Source organism: Ambystoma mexicanum, chromosome 7p, assembly GCF_040938575.1.
Source record: "Ambystoma mexicanum isolate Mex_15411 chromosome 7p, UKY_AmexF1_1, whole genome shotgun sequence".
NCBI lineage: Eukaryota > Metazoa > Chordata > Amphibia > Caudata > Ambystomatidae > Ambystoma > Ambystoma mexicanum.
The window spans coordinates 768,065,951-768,081,547 of record NC_090939.1 but is presented as its reverse complement, the minus strand read 5'-3'; positions in this window follow the sequence as shown (position 1 = coordinate 768,081,547).

Genomic DNA, 15,597 nt, shown 5'->3' with positions numbered 1-15,597 from the left:
AGAAAAATGATGGGAAACACACTAAGCCTTCTGGACAAAATTCATCCCTGCTACGAGTGCTCTTTGTATGTTCTAACACGGCTGGGGATATTGCACACAGCATGGTACACACACTCATTGTCAACCTTGGCATATAGTTTAAGCCCACTGTGTAGTTCTGTTAATGAAACACTAATAAATTAAATGCTAATCTGCCCTGCAACTTTAGATTTAAGGAGATTGTATTTGAAACCACTATTTAATGCTCAAGGAGTTTATTGCATTAAAGAAGCTATGCAAATCTTAATGTGTTCAGTCGATAGGTAAGTTGTTTTTACATGTGCATGTTATGCACATCGAGCTTGGCTATTGAGGCAGAGATATATGGGAACTCTTTTTAGGAAAGAGGCTGGGAGCATTCTCTCCTTATAAAAGTGATATTGGATGAAGATCTAACGCTGGGTCTGGGTCTTTTACTATGGTTACAGGATTCACTTTGGTTTATTCTACTGTTTAACATGTGTTTTTAACTTTATTCTTCTTTTGTTAATACATCTATATCTAATTTATTGTGGTTTCTTTTTGGATAAATAGTCAAATTGAATTTATGCTAAAGGTTTTTATGCCAAATAAAGCTATCGAAATTGAATTAAATATAGTGGAAAAGCAATATTGCATTTCACACTAAAATGTTAAAGAATTCTATTTGGGATCTGTTTCCACTAGTGGCATCCCTTCCGTGCCTTCGACTCCAAAAACTTATCAGAGAACCTATTCTAGGGGACGTATCCATAATTGCATTGGGGGATTTCTATACTCATGTTTGAATAAATCTTTAAGACACAGAGCCAGCATGGGCCCTCAGAGCTGCTTTCGGGAACTCTCCCAGTGAGTTAGGCCCTTCTGGTTTGTTTCACACACGTCTAGCAAACCAGATCTGCCTCAGGTAAAATCTGCTTCAGGTTTACTCAAGGACAAGAACCATTCACCTGCAGATATTATCCAAGCTCAACACTCATCCATTTTTGACAGAGATTCCCCTTTCGAGAGACTTCAAGATTGTAGTTATTTTAGCCCACTTCCTCTGTCTTTCAGTTTATATACTGTTTAATTGTCCTATGATGTGTCATGCAACAAAGCCGTTTTTGACTGTTGGAATCTTCCTATTGTTTAAATTAACAGGACACCACTCCTACAGAATACACCCTTTCTATTAAATCAGTCAAAATGTGTCTACATATGACAGGGGTAGGTTCTGCACAACCCTGGACTCCTCATCAAACTTTGTTGCATATCTTATCATAGCAAAATGACACATAGATGACATATGGTTACCAGACTTAGTTATTAACATGTATCATTGTAGTAATTATACATCTCAAAATATCATGTGTAGACTCATAGCATGCAGGTGAATCTCATAATTCCTTCAATTGTGAATGGGAAACCTCCTGTTCAGGCTTCCCTTTCATTTATTGAATAATGGGAGTATCCGGCAGAAGCTCCTCCTGTTTTGTTTGCTGTTACATGGATATCTGGTGGATTCTATTGCCAAGCTAATGTCAAGAGGCGTGATCTTTAGTGCATTGTAACCTTTGATGTTTTCAAAAAGAATTCACAGACCTCTACAACAAATAGGCAACTTAGATTTGTATCTGCTTAGAGCCAATGGATAGGGCTCAACTGGAATGCAAAGATGTCTTTCTAGAAGAATTATTTTTCTTGAGAATAACCCATGCAGTTGGGGGCATCCCATTGTTCAGAGGCTCTGAAAAGACAGCAGTGTCTGCCATAGGGAATGTCAAGTGTTTCTTTTATGGCTGGATAAATAGGTCTGTTTTCTCCAGATGGCAACACTAGTCTCCTTGTACTTTAAGTCCTGCCCCATCAACAATGTATTCAGTGCTAAACAGAAGTGAGCTTGTTGAGAGGTTCACTGGAAGACCAACAAAACCAATGTTGGCAAAACCACATTAGAACACAACATGATTTTCAATACATCAAGGGTTTGTTTACTTTTGTTATATTGACAGGGCATAAGTCAATATTTTAAAATACTTTACAACGATTTCTCTCCTTTTTCTTCAACACATTCCAAATAAGAAACACTTTGCATGTTAAAAACAGTTATTTTTTTTTATTTGCACTTAAAATATAGATGGGTTCCATTTAACACACATCACATGCGAGCTTACAAAATTAAAATATGTTTTATGTTCAATGTATCCTGAATAAGAAGCACATCGAATGTTAAAAGCAAATTCTTGTTTCTATGTCTTCATACTTAAAATATAGATGTGTTCTAATTGACACACATCACATGTGATCTTACAAAATTAAAAGATGGTTTGCTTTTACCGTTCCTGCACTTACAATGCATTTTAGGGGCACAATCTAAGTTTCCGTAGGTACTTAGTAACTTTTCTCACATGTTTATTTCTGCAAAGAGTTAAGGCTTTAAAATGCATATCTTTTTTTCGTGTGTAGCTGGAAGTTAGAAAGCTTTAATTAGAAAAATGAGCTTACAGCATACTCTGCTATGAGTTTATACTTTGGCAGAACCTACTGCTTGGGTTCTCTTGGTTTTTCACTTATACTAGTCCATCAATATTCGTGGTGAGTAGCCACATCCACATCATATGACAGGGTCTGTTTCTCTGACCAGTAAGTACCGACCTGCATTTTACAGGCACAGATTTTCAAGTTAATTGAAGAAAAATGCAACACACGTGAAGGAGAATGGCATCATTCTGGCCCCTTTCATATTTGAATTAGCTAGTCTCCTTTTCTCTTTTACTCTCCACAGTGGCGTAACACAAAATGTGGGGGCCCCCCTGCGAGCGATGCTGAGGGGGGCCCCCCAACTCAGCAACAAATCACTGGTCGCGCCACACTCTGGGCCGCCATAGATCATCACACTTGTGCAATACGCACGAATGTGCTGCTGAAGGTATATGCCGCACACTGCACTAGCAGAACGATATAAATATGTGTTTTAATGCACACACCCTCGCTCCAGCTTTGGCCAATTTCTGTAATCACACTTTCACCACTGGCACGTTCCCCTCTCCCCTTAAGCACTCCCTTATGCATCCAATCCTCAAGAAGCTGTCTGCCGAACCTGCCTGCCTGGCAATCTATCGCCCAATCTCCATCACCCCTTTCCTTGGCAAACTGTTGGAAAAGCTGTCCATCTCCCAGCTAAGTCTCCACACGGAATCTGTTGGTTGTGCTCCATGACCTTCAGTCTGGCTTCAGAGCTGCCAGAGTCACGGAAATTGCTCTCCTGAACACCTGTGAAGATGTGCTCTCTAACCTTGATTCCAGCATTCCTTCTGTCCTCTGATTTCGACACTGTCAACCACGCCATCCTGATCAATCCTGATCAATCGACTCCATGAGAACATGGGCATCACGGATCAGGCCCTTGAGTGGCTGACCTTCTTCCTCTTGGACAGCCCCTCCCAGGTCCAACTTGGTCCCTTTGTCTCTGCTCCATCCTCTCACCCTGGTTTTTCAACCTCTACTTGGCCCCTTTCGCCCACCTGATCTCAACCTTCGCCTCTAACTTTCAGTGTTATGCGGATGACACTCTGCTTTCCTTCAGGCTCTCCTCAGACTCTTCTCCTCTCTCACTCATTCCTGACTGTCTATCTGCAATTCAGGATTGGTGTGCCTCTAATGATCTCTGCCTTAATGTCAGTAAAATGGAGATCCTTCTCATTTGGACTCCTGCCCCTGCTTTCCCTCTCTCACTCTGGCCGTCCGCCTTGGGTCCTCTTCCTTCGACATTCTGTGAGGCAAACAACCTTGGTGTCATCTTTGACTCCACTCTCTCGTTCTCTCCTCACATCGTGGACGTCGCCAGGAAGTCCCACTACCAGCTGCTCCTCCTCAAAGGTACTCTTCCCTTTCTCACTTTCCCCCAGAAGCTCACTGTCTTCAGAGACTTGGTTCTCTCTAGGCTGGACTACTACAACTGCCTCTTTCTCAATCTGCCTTCCTCTACTCTCCACCCTCTGCAACTAATCCAGAACAGGACTGCGAGACATATCCTTGGCCTCAAGCCCAGGGAATCGTATCTCCAGCCCTGAAAGATCTCCATTGGTTCCCAGTTGCTGCAAGGATCAAGTTCAAGACCCTTTGCATTGTCCACAAGGCTTTCTGGGCCTGGCGCCCACACTACATACAACACGCTCTTCCAAAATATCTTCCTTCTCAAGCCCTTTCCTATAACTCTAAGGGTTAAACACTTTTCCAGGCAGAGAGTGGGTGGTAGATCTCTCTCCTCTGCAGGCACTTCCCTTTGGAATAGCCTCCCTGACCCTCTCAAACCTGAGCCGGACCACCTGAAGTTCCGGAAGCAGCTCAAACCTTTCCTCTTCTCTTCTGCTTTCTCTCTCTCCCTCCCCTGCTGGCCTACCTGACCTACCTGTCTGCTGTACCGACTGGTTGCTTGGCTACCCTCAGAGTCTCACTGAGTCCAGACTCTTTCTTGATCAGTCACACTTGCACTGCCTCTGGGCCTCCCACGCACTTAGGGGCTGTATCTATAACCCTAAAGTCCCTTGTTCTCCTTGCACTACCCAGAGCCGCGCTGCACTTACTCAGAGCATTTCTGCCCTGTTTTTCCCTCTCCTCTCCCTTGCACTTCCCCCCTCGCTTTCTCCTTGCACTTCTCTTTCTGGCACTTGCACGATCTGAATGACACAAGGCCTAGTAAGATTGTTTGTCTTGTCCTTCCTCTATTTTCCCACCCTTGTCTTGTTGCGCCTAGAAACACTTGTGTACAGGCGCATTATAAATGACTTATATCATATCATTTGATCACAGATGCACAGAAAAATATACAAAGCCACAGTAAGAAGAGGCTAGACTAGCAGCACCCAAATGGCAGTCTAGCCAGGTAATTCACTTAGCAGGACTGCTTTTTTAGAAATACCCAGTTAAAAAAATGTCATACCAAACTGAGGAATGACTAGACTGGCTACACCAAATTACCTCTCTAGCCACTAATACCACATATCATGCCTGATTAGCCTGGAAATGGACAGCCTTTATGATTTGTTGCACAATCCTGCACCCCCTCACACATCCCCTCTCCCTCCCAACCCTACCCTGACCTCCAAACTCAGCTTCTGGGCCCAGAATTACCTCCACGTCCCTTTTCCTTGTCCCAGAGCTTATGGGTGAGGCTCTTTGCCTCATAGGTAAGTACTGGGATGAGGAAAAGTGGGACTAGGAGTAATGATGATTACAGGTAGCTGAGTCAGGCATTACCTCCATGTACCTCTACCTCATCCCAGTACTTGTGTATAAGGCACTCTGCCTCTTACACAAGTGCTGTCTCATACACACTGGGACGAGGAAGAATAGGGCTAGGAGTAATGAGTAATCAAGGCATTAAACACAAGTATTGGTGCAACACCATTGAGTTAACTAGGATTCAGCACTCCCTCCCCCCTGAAATTTTGGGCTATGATGACTCAACCTGGTCGACCTTCACAGCAGTTGGCAGACAGAAGAGGACACAGATGTTAAATGACACCTGGGTTTTGCTCTTAACAAGAGCCCAGCAATTACTAACATAAAGCATTTCACCGTTAGCACCTGCATTCAAATGCTACATTTTTTAGGCAATTGTAATCGTGATGTGGGTTTAATACTTGCATGCCAGCGGAGTGATTGGAAGGGTAGGAAGGCAGCAGGAGATCACTCATTCTCACAGCAGTCCATTAGTGGGTGCTTTCAAACTTAAAGGAGAGAGTTAACTGCTTGTAACATTGAAGCTGCACTAGAATAGTCTCATTAAAATGTGTAGGGAAATGAGATGCCACAAACAAATAAGTTTGCCCCTCCCTCACCACCCATGAAGTTAGCGCCTCTCCCAACATTTGAAGGGTTAGCCCCCCGAAATGTAGATTTGTTGAGCCCCTGAACGCAAGCACACACACCATCCACCATACACACACACGCGCACCCAGCCATCCATATATTTAAGTGTGCATTCTTACACTATACAGGGACACCCACGCAGCTATCCATACATTTAAGTGTGCACCCTTTCACCATACAGGCACACCAAGGGAGCCACCTGTACATTTAAGTGTGCACCCTTTCACCATAGAGGCACACACTACCAGGCACCCACCCATACATTTAAGTGTGCACCCTTTCACCATATGCTCACACAAGCAGCCACCTATACATTTAAGTGTGCACCCTTTTACCATACAGGCACACCCAGGCAGCCACCCGTTCATTAAAGTGTCCACCCTTTCACCATACACTCACACAGGCAGCCACATATACATTTAATTGTGCAGCCTTTCACCATACACACAGACACACACACACATGGGGTTGAGGGGAGCTCTATTCCTTCCCAGATAATTGGGCCTCATTACAACTATGCCGTTCCCGAAACAACAGTGCCGGGAAGCTTACCGGCACCATTGTTTCCGGACCGGCATATTACAGCTCTGCGGGCGGTTGCTATCCCGCCCAGCAGGTTAGACCAGACCTGCAGGTGGAACGACACCCACCCGCAGAGTTTTCACAGAAGCACCGGCACCATTATTAACGGTGCCGGTGCTTCCGTGGACCTCTTTCCCATAGAGTCCAATGGAAATGGGGACTTATCATTTGCCGGCGCCTGACTTCCCGGACCGACGGGCTTGTAATCTCCCTGTGTTCCCGGGAAGTCGGGCACCGGTAAATCATTACGGATCCGGTAGCAACCTGCCAGTAGCACCGACATTATTTCTGTTAAGGACCGAACCATAACGGCAGTAATTTCTTTGGGAAGGCAGAGTGACTTCAAAAATAAACTATTTATTTTTTAAGTCATAGGGCTCCACCCACCCCATGACATGGAGGCCTCCAGTCTAGGGTCAGCCATGCCATGGGGGGGCGGAGCCCTCGGACTTTAAAAAGAACATTTCTTTTTGTAGTCACTGCCTTCATAAAGAAATTATTTCTGTTACCGAAATCATTTCTTTATGAATGCAGAGTAAATTGAAAAAGAAAAAATGTATTTTTTTGGAAAAAAACAAATGTTTCTTTTTTTTATCCAGGGGCCCCCCCACACAACATGTGCTGGCGGGGCCCTCGCACCACGGAGGCTGCGGGGGCCCCTGTTACACCAGTGCCCACATAGTGTAATAAGTGGGATGCAGAAAGGAGTGTTCTCTCAGCAGATTGACACTAACAGAAGATGGATTGTTGCAGGGAAGGAGACTGTGATTCTGATGTAACCAAACAGCTGAAAAGGAATTATTAATTCATATATACAAATAAAGAGCACAATGGAATGGTGGTGACAGAGAATTGATAGATTAACAGGGTTTTGTAGGAGAAGAGGAACTGTTGCAGCTTTAAAAGAGCCAGGACAGAGCCAAGAGTATAGGTTCCAATTAAACAAAAAATGTTTTTTTTCTGTCTCAACTGGTTGGTGTATTGCCAGGCCATTACTTGATTGGTGCAAAGTCGTAGGTGGAACATTTTTCAATTATCCTGAACTCAAAGTCTGATGTCCGGTTTAAAGAATTCTGGATTGTATCCTGTTTTCTACTGTGAAGCAGTGGAATGTTCTGTGGCAGGTTTCTCAAAACTGTCCAAACATTCCATGGCAAGTCATCTACTAAGCTTTACTCAGTGGTTCATTTGTAGGGATTAGAGGTATGTGTTGGGATGACCTGTTCAACTGAGAAAATCTCACCCTGTGAACTCCAGCTATCAAATCCAGCATCAGCACAGCTCGGGAAAGAGATTCTGGAAGAGGATGGTGTAATGGAGAAAGCAGAGACCACAAAGAAATGACGCTCTGACAAGGAGGGTAATCCATGGGATCAATGAATCCTGAGAACCACTGAAGAGCCAGCCAGTTGATCAGTGATACTGTACCACTTGGCAGCAGAGAGGATGAGGGGATCCAATGATGTGCCTGACAACAGAGGCTGGCAGTGGGAACTTACGTTGGCAGAAGTGGAAGTGGGAAGGTGAACAAGCTGTACTGTGTTTACCGAGCCACAAATGGAGAGGCAAATACAAAAAAAAAAAAAAAAAAACATACGTTAAGTTGGAGTGAGCTGGATGAGTAACAAAATAACAAAATGGGTTGTGTAAATATGCCATAAACAATGGCACATCTGCCAGAAGAGGAACATTAAGTCTAGTTTAGCAGTAACATGTACGTCCTGACTGCTTGCAAAAAACAAATCTAATAGCAAAAGGTCTCAGGAGTCAAGTCCAAAAAATTAAAGTGGAGGGACTCATCAACAAATGCAATGGGATGTGAAGTCGCCAGAAATTAGCATATCAAGGTGAAATATGCACATTTCATTAAATTGGTTTTGCATAACCACCCAAATTGAACAGGATAAATGGCATTTGCCTTTCATAAAATCAACAGCCACACAAAACCAAGACAGGGGGAATCTAATGTTTCTCTTTTAGCTGGGAGGACTGAGTCCACCCTCTGAATAAAGTGGGTGCACTCTGTCCCACCGCGTGTACCCTCGACATGAGCCCTGGGCCTCAGGATTGCAAAGTCATTGCAGTCTACAGATTGTATGATAAATGCTGAGCAGACATGCAGGAAAACTCAGGAAAAAAGATATCTCATACACCAACTCAACTCAGAAAAAAATGTGGCTGAGGAAGGAGATGGATAATATCACAACAAGGATATGAGAACACATTATAGACCCAGCATTACAACTTGAATATGAGCTCAAAATGTGTTATATAAAATTACTCAATTCTTTATTAATTTGGAAGACCAAGAAAATCCATGACTAACAAGGAATGGCACAAGACAGTTTTCAGAGATGGGAACAGCAATGGCACTCCCTGAAACAATGCAAAAACAAAGAGGTGATGGCTGGAAGGTTTAGAATGAATCTTAACCACTGGCATTGCTCTGGGCAACCCTACAGACCATCGTTCTTTGCCTGGAAGCCATTAAAGAAGGGGAAAGACCAAATGCAAATCAGGCTTGATCCCACCCCAAAAGGGGCAGTCCAGCCCAAACTGCTAGGTTACATCTCTTCTGCACGAGACCACAAGCATTCCCCAAAAATGTTTCGGCCTTGTTGGGCCTCATCAGTGAGGAGTTGCTTGGGTCTCTAGGCCCAGCAGGCACGGGACCCATGTCCGGGCATACCCGCCCCACTCGGGGTGACAAACCAAAAACAAAAGGTGATGGCTGAAAACAATGACACACACACCGAATAGAGGAAACATTGAACACCCAATGGTAGACCTTAGTAACATCCAGCAATCAGTTATTAACCTACCAGGTAAAACGGGTGGAAATGTGTGAGGGCAGTTACACTTACAAAATGAGACAAGGACAATACTTAGGATGCTCGAATGCATACTGTGAGAGTACTAAATAAGAAGAGTAAATAATGTAAGGCGACAATTAATGTAGGAAGGTATGTGTGTATGTTATACAGGCTAAAGCATAGAACCATGTACTTTGTTATTCTTTTATTGTACTCTAAAACCATCAAGGACATTGAAGGAAGTTATTAACATCTTTGAACAGTCTGTACACTCTGAGGATTGCATTCAGCCCCAGCAGAACAATAAACAAATGGATTCCCTGAATTATGATGGCACAAACAAATGCTCATACTGCACACCTGCATGTGGCCATTGCCAAAACTTGAAGCCTACATCGACTGTCTCAGAAAGCATGTAGCACCTGACATGCTCAGCAAACAAAAGTTAACTAAACGGAACCTTACCCTCAGCCCAAGAGAAAAGTGCAAAATGACACTCCCAACAAACAAGGAAACATATTACAATTAGCTGACAATGGTTGAGCTGTTCTGGGCACAGACACACATACATATAAAATGGAGCAATGCAGGAAACTCCTTGATACAAAGTATTACCAGGAACGTAATGATGACTGCACAATGAAATACAAAGACACTGAAACATATCACCAAGTCCATGCCAAGAGGCATTGAGGAATAGCTCTAAAATCGTAGACCAAACAATCTAACTCCTGGGATTATCTATATGCTTGCAAAGTACCAAAACCCTAGGCCACACAGTCATCTCGGAGTCAATATAATAACTGGAGCTATATCTAAATATATTGATCTCATTTTACAACCTCTACACAAACCTTCAGGAAGATGGTTACATAGGTAGATCATGTACCACCAAATGCACTCCTGACCATGTTGGAGGTTGTCTCACTTTATTCCAGTCTCACTTTATTCCAACTTTCTACATGAAGGCGGCATATCTGCATGCAAGATATTCCTGCAAAAAGCAAGCAACCACATAGACAACCCAAGCAGGGCCATCACAGTTCCCACACGCTTCATACGTAAAGACAACACTTTCAGCTTTAACATAATGCACTTGCTATAAAAGCCTGGAAATGCCATGGACACAAACATGGCACCTCAGTGTGCAAATCTAGTTGTATTCCTCATCCAATGCAAGACATGTCAGCAAGGGAAGACTCTTTATGAGACGTGCCATGAACAATGTGTAAGAATGAATCTTCATAAGTACGCCAGCTTGTTGAGGTGCATATGCATTCATAATAAAGCGACGTGCAGCAGTGCTTCTGTGATTATTTGGGAGTAGGTTCAGATCTGAGACAAAAAAGTACAGGACCAAGTCTTTAACATCTGTGCATTTACATCTTTATGCATTTGCAAATGATACGGTGGCCTGCCTAGGAACTCCCCTCACTTTATTAGGTGAAAGGTATTCTAGAAGACATCCCACTTTTGGTTTGAGTAATAGTGTTCCCCAGCTATGGAAACAGAGGCTCCCTTGCTGAACTTGCAGTGGGTGGGCTGAGAGCATTAGCTGGACTTACTCTTGTGATGGCATCTACATATAGAAGTACATTTCTAGTGGTTGATTTATGAATAGAGAGATATATCTGGCCCCATTCCCCACAACAAAAATCACACCTCCCAATCTGGGAAAAGAAACATGCTCTTTCCATCAGAATATTTTGTAATATTTAAAATAATAGATAAAGGAATGACATTGTGTCCCTTACTTTCAATACTGGGGAAGTCTCCCACAGTGTTGCAAAATAATTCAGATCACTTGTAAGAAAACAAATCACAACTATTGTCTTGCTAATGTTTCATTCCAATTCACGCAAACATCCATACATAGAAACATATGTGAGAATGGCTATTGCAGATACTACTTAGCTTATAAATGCAAATTGACATTGATTTTCACAAAAGTTAATACATACAATGTACAATATGGATTATATTAAAATGCAGTTGTCTCCCACACCTTCCACCTTGAGATCAAACAGTGAAGCAGTTCTCAGAAAAATTTGGGAAAAAACAATGTACTTACCTTTCTCTGAAGCCATTGATAAGCAGCGACATCAGAGAAAATTATTTCCTATCCAATATGGTTCTCTGATGTATTAGATTGCAATTAAGATAAGCAGATGTATGTATGAGCTACACATTTGAATGTATCCTTTTTTATATGCATTGTGATGTATGTTGCTCTGCTGAATTCAAATCGATCTTTATTTTTCAAATTGGACGAACGGTTCTGAAGTTACAATAAAATTGTATTTCCCATGGTCACTTTTAAATGTATTTTTTAGTGCACATTTTACTGTAAAATTGCCCTTGAATTTCATGTTTAAATTGCCCCTGGTACCACACGAAATATCTGGTTTATTTAAACAAAGGACCATTTTAATAAACTGCTTTATTTAAATAGATACATTTATCATGAGGCTTTGTTGCTCTGCCAAGGTCAGAGGTTGGTATCTGTTCAAGGCATCTGCATCTACAAATACATGTGCTAATCTACCAGACACTGAACTTGTTGACCTTCCATTCATCTTAAAATTACGAGAAAATTGTGTACCTGTATGTCTTGGATATGCGGTCAATGTTCTTTGCCTTTTTTGTTCATTATATCCATAATTAAAAAGTACAACAAAAGAAAAATACAAGAATATGTATTTTGTCTGAGTCCCCAAAATAAAGCTTGCATTTAGTATATTATTTGTATTAATACGAGTCCTCCTAGGCACACACAACATCCACATCCACCAATACACCGACGATACACAGCTATACATCAAGATCGACTCTATCCAGGACATCCACAGGCTCAAAACCTGCCTCTCTCTGATCCAGTCTTGGAAGTCTAGTGCATACTTGGAGCTCTACACCTCCAAGGCTGAATTCCTACTCCTCACCAACAACAACAAACAGCTGAAATACAGACCTGCCGATCAACCATGAACCCTGAGGGTTTCACACACAAGCTCACCTCCCTCACCAAGTCTCTTGTGTTCGACATCTATCTTCAAATACCTCTCCTTCAAGACACACATAGATAAGAAAACTAAGACAGCTTGGTATCAGCTCTATCTCATGCGAAAAGTCAAGCCCTGCCTCCCTCCGGACAGCTTTAGATCCACCATCCAAGCACTGGTACTAAGCCACATGGGTGGAGCAATGTCCTCCTCGAAGGCCTCCCATCATCCCTCCCTGTGCCCCTGAGAAGTGTCTTACATGCCTCATCAATGGTCTACACAGATACGTTCACATCACTGCAGCCATCATCGAGCTTCACTGGCTGCCACTGCATGCACGAGTCATCTTCAAGTTGTACTGCTTCATCTATAAAGCAGTTGCCCTCAAGTCACCAGGAAGTAACTCAGCATCTCAGGTGGACAGCACCATACCAGAAGCCAGGACATGTGCAGACTTGAAATCTGCCGATGCACAAAGGAAAGGACCAGAATACAAGCCTTCTTTTATTCCACCCCAAGACTATGGAACCTCCTCTCCATCAGCATCAGACTCGCCCCCATGCTCCTACAATTCAGAAAAGAACTCAAGACCCACCTCTTCAAGGAGTATCTCCTCCTCAATGCCTGGGCCATAATGTCACCCACACGCTACCTGACGCGCTAGACGGCATCCCCCCACTCCTCACTGCCACCCTGCAAAGCTGTACCCCTCCTCTGTGCCCATCTGCACACTACCCCCACTATATATCTGTTCTGCTGTTACCTCTGAAAAGAGCTCCGCTAGGCATCTGTACTGTTGTATGCCTTTGGAAATTGTCTTCATGTAAACACAGGTGTGCCATTATCCATTGTAATGTCTTGATCAATGTGAAAGAAATGGAATATGGAACTTCTGCTTTCAAGACAAACATACAGGTACAGGTAAACCACACGACATAGCTTACTTTCACAGAAAGTAAACGCTACATGAGATATGTATTCTATCATGTAACAGAAATCTGCTTTTACATCACTGTTTCTCATAATGACAATTTGTCTGTTCACTGCATTAATCTACTAGGCATATCGTTCGATTTGTAATAACTTTCTGTGTGCCATTTCCATACAGAATACTCCAATTCAAATTGTGCAGTGTATTCTGTTTCCTTTCACATTACAGCTTCAGTGCAGAATCATCTTTGCATTACCTAATTTTGTTTTCAGCAAAGTCTACGACATCTCATGGTATCTCTGAATGTTTATTTTTTCTGTATAACATTAATGAAATGATATTTCACAGTTAAGCTATTCTGGGTTTGCATTATTTAATGGAAAGCATCACATTTAATCAAATAATATATAATATTTCGTTAATATCAGGTGCTGTGCTTAGGGAGGAGCCTCTGAGGTCATCATGCTTCACGGCAACACTGATTGGTCAAAGAATGGTATTCATCAAGCATTAGTCAGGCAAGCAGGCGGGATCTAAACACTAGTCATTTGCCTAGAAATGTGTCCATTTCTACTTTTGCTAATTTCCCCTCCATTTGTAAGTGAAAGGTAACTAGAAGGATCAGGGGTTTTCTTTATTTGTTTCTGTCTTCTTGATTTACAAATTATCTAAGGTGGGCTTTATTGAAATTTAATGGGATACAAGCCTAAAATGAGCACCTTTATACAACACACACATTCACACTAGCAGTTTCAAACACAGCCACAGGCCATAATATCCCTCTCTGCTTTCCCTTGTGTCCAAACCCAACTGATATTGAAGCATCTGTTAATTAAGCAACCTACATTACATGAAACAAGCAAACTGCATTATCTTGCCTTAAATTTAACCCCAAGTACAAACAATGTTCTTCCCTGCTCCCATCATTTTCATCTCATCCGTTTTAGTGTTATTTTCCAAATTGCCAGTTTGAACTGGGCCGCATATAGTTTTGAGATCTGGATGTGTCAAAATGACTACTGCCCTGCAGGAGTGCATGGATGAGTTGTGGCTAACCTGCCGCACATGACTACTGCCCTGCAGGAGTGCATGGATGAGTTGTGGCTAACCTGCCGGCACACTCCTACAAACCAACAATGATCCCAATCATATAAGTGAAACCGGCACATTCAAGAGATATATATACCTCCATCCACATTTGTGGTAATGTGGGCGGATTGCACACTATACTCTTAAGAAGATGGTGAATGGGATAACAGTATCAACCCAAACAGCAATTATTATAACAGTACAACATTATGGAATGTCCAATAAAAGTTATATATATATATATATATATATATATATATATATATATATATATATATATATATATATATATTCAGTGGAAAAACTTTGTTAAAGGGATATTATGGTTAAGTTGCGCTACTAAAAAACCTATGCAATTCAGTGAGAAAACTTTGTTAAAGGGACGTTATGGTTCCAAGTAAAACCGAAAAACCCCTGAAATTCGCCAGTTATGGTAAGCTAAGCAACTGTAACTCGCGCCACCACCGTGCACTGCTAAGACTAACACCCACGACATCAAAGATGACATCACAAATGTCATTGATGACATCACTGATGACATCACATGTGTATGTACTTTTCATGAAATATGTGTACAAGGGATTCTTATTATAATGTTGCGAAAAAAGTTTGAAGGATCATTGCAATAAATATCATACCCTAATTAGTGCATTGAACGATGCATTGATATAAATAGCATTCTATTATGGGGTTCTATCTAGTATACTAAGCTACTCATGCAGAAACATATCATTGTGTGCATTGTATAAGATGAAGGTATAATATTCGTAATGTTAAAATGTTGAATAATGAAATGATAATTGTTTTCTTAATAGATTTTTGTATACTGTGAAATATGTAATAAGTAGCTAATAAAACCCATGTATTACATAATTGCATTACTATAGACAAAACACAAAGAGACAAGAACACATACCAATATGGGTATATACAGGCAAAGTGAAGTTAGCAAAAAAGTAGCAGAAACAATTCATAACCTAACTGATTATTTTCATGCAAATAAATGATTGCTCGGTTTCAAAGCTACCATTTAGCCTATGTATATGTATCACTTGATGTGATTGGACCCTAAGGAAAGTCGTGTGAGTACAATGTATACAAATATGATCATATACAGGGAAAGTACAGCCATAAAAAACAACAGAACTATCAGACAGTGCTGATAACTCTATTGATTATCTGTATGCACAAAAAGGTTTGCTGTCTTTCCAGCTTGTGTCTTCTCCTATGTATATGGTTCATATGATGTGACTGGACTCTAAGGGAATTACTGTAAGAACCTACTTGAAGGATATGTCTACAAATAAAA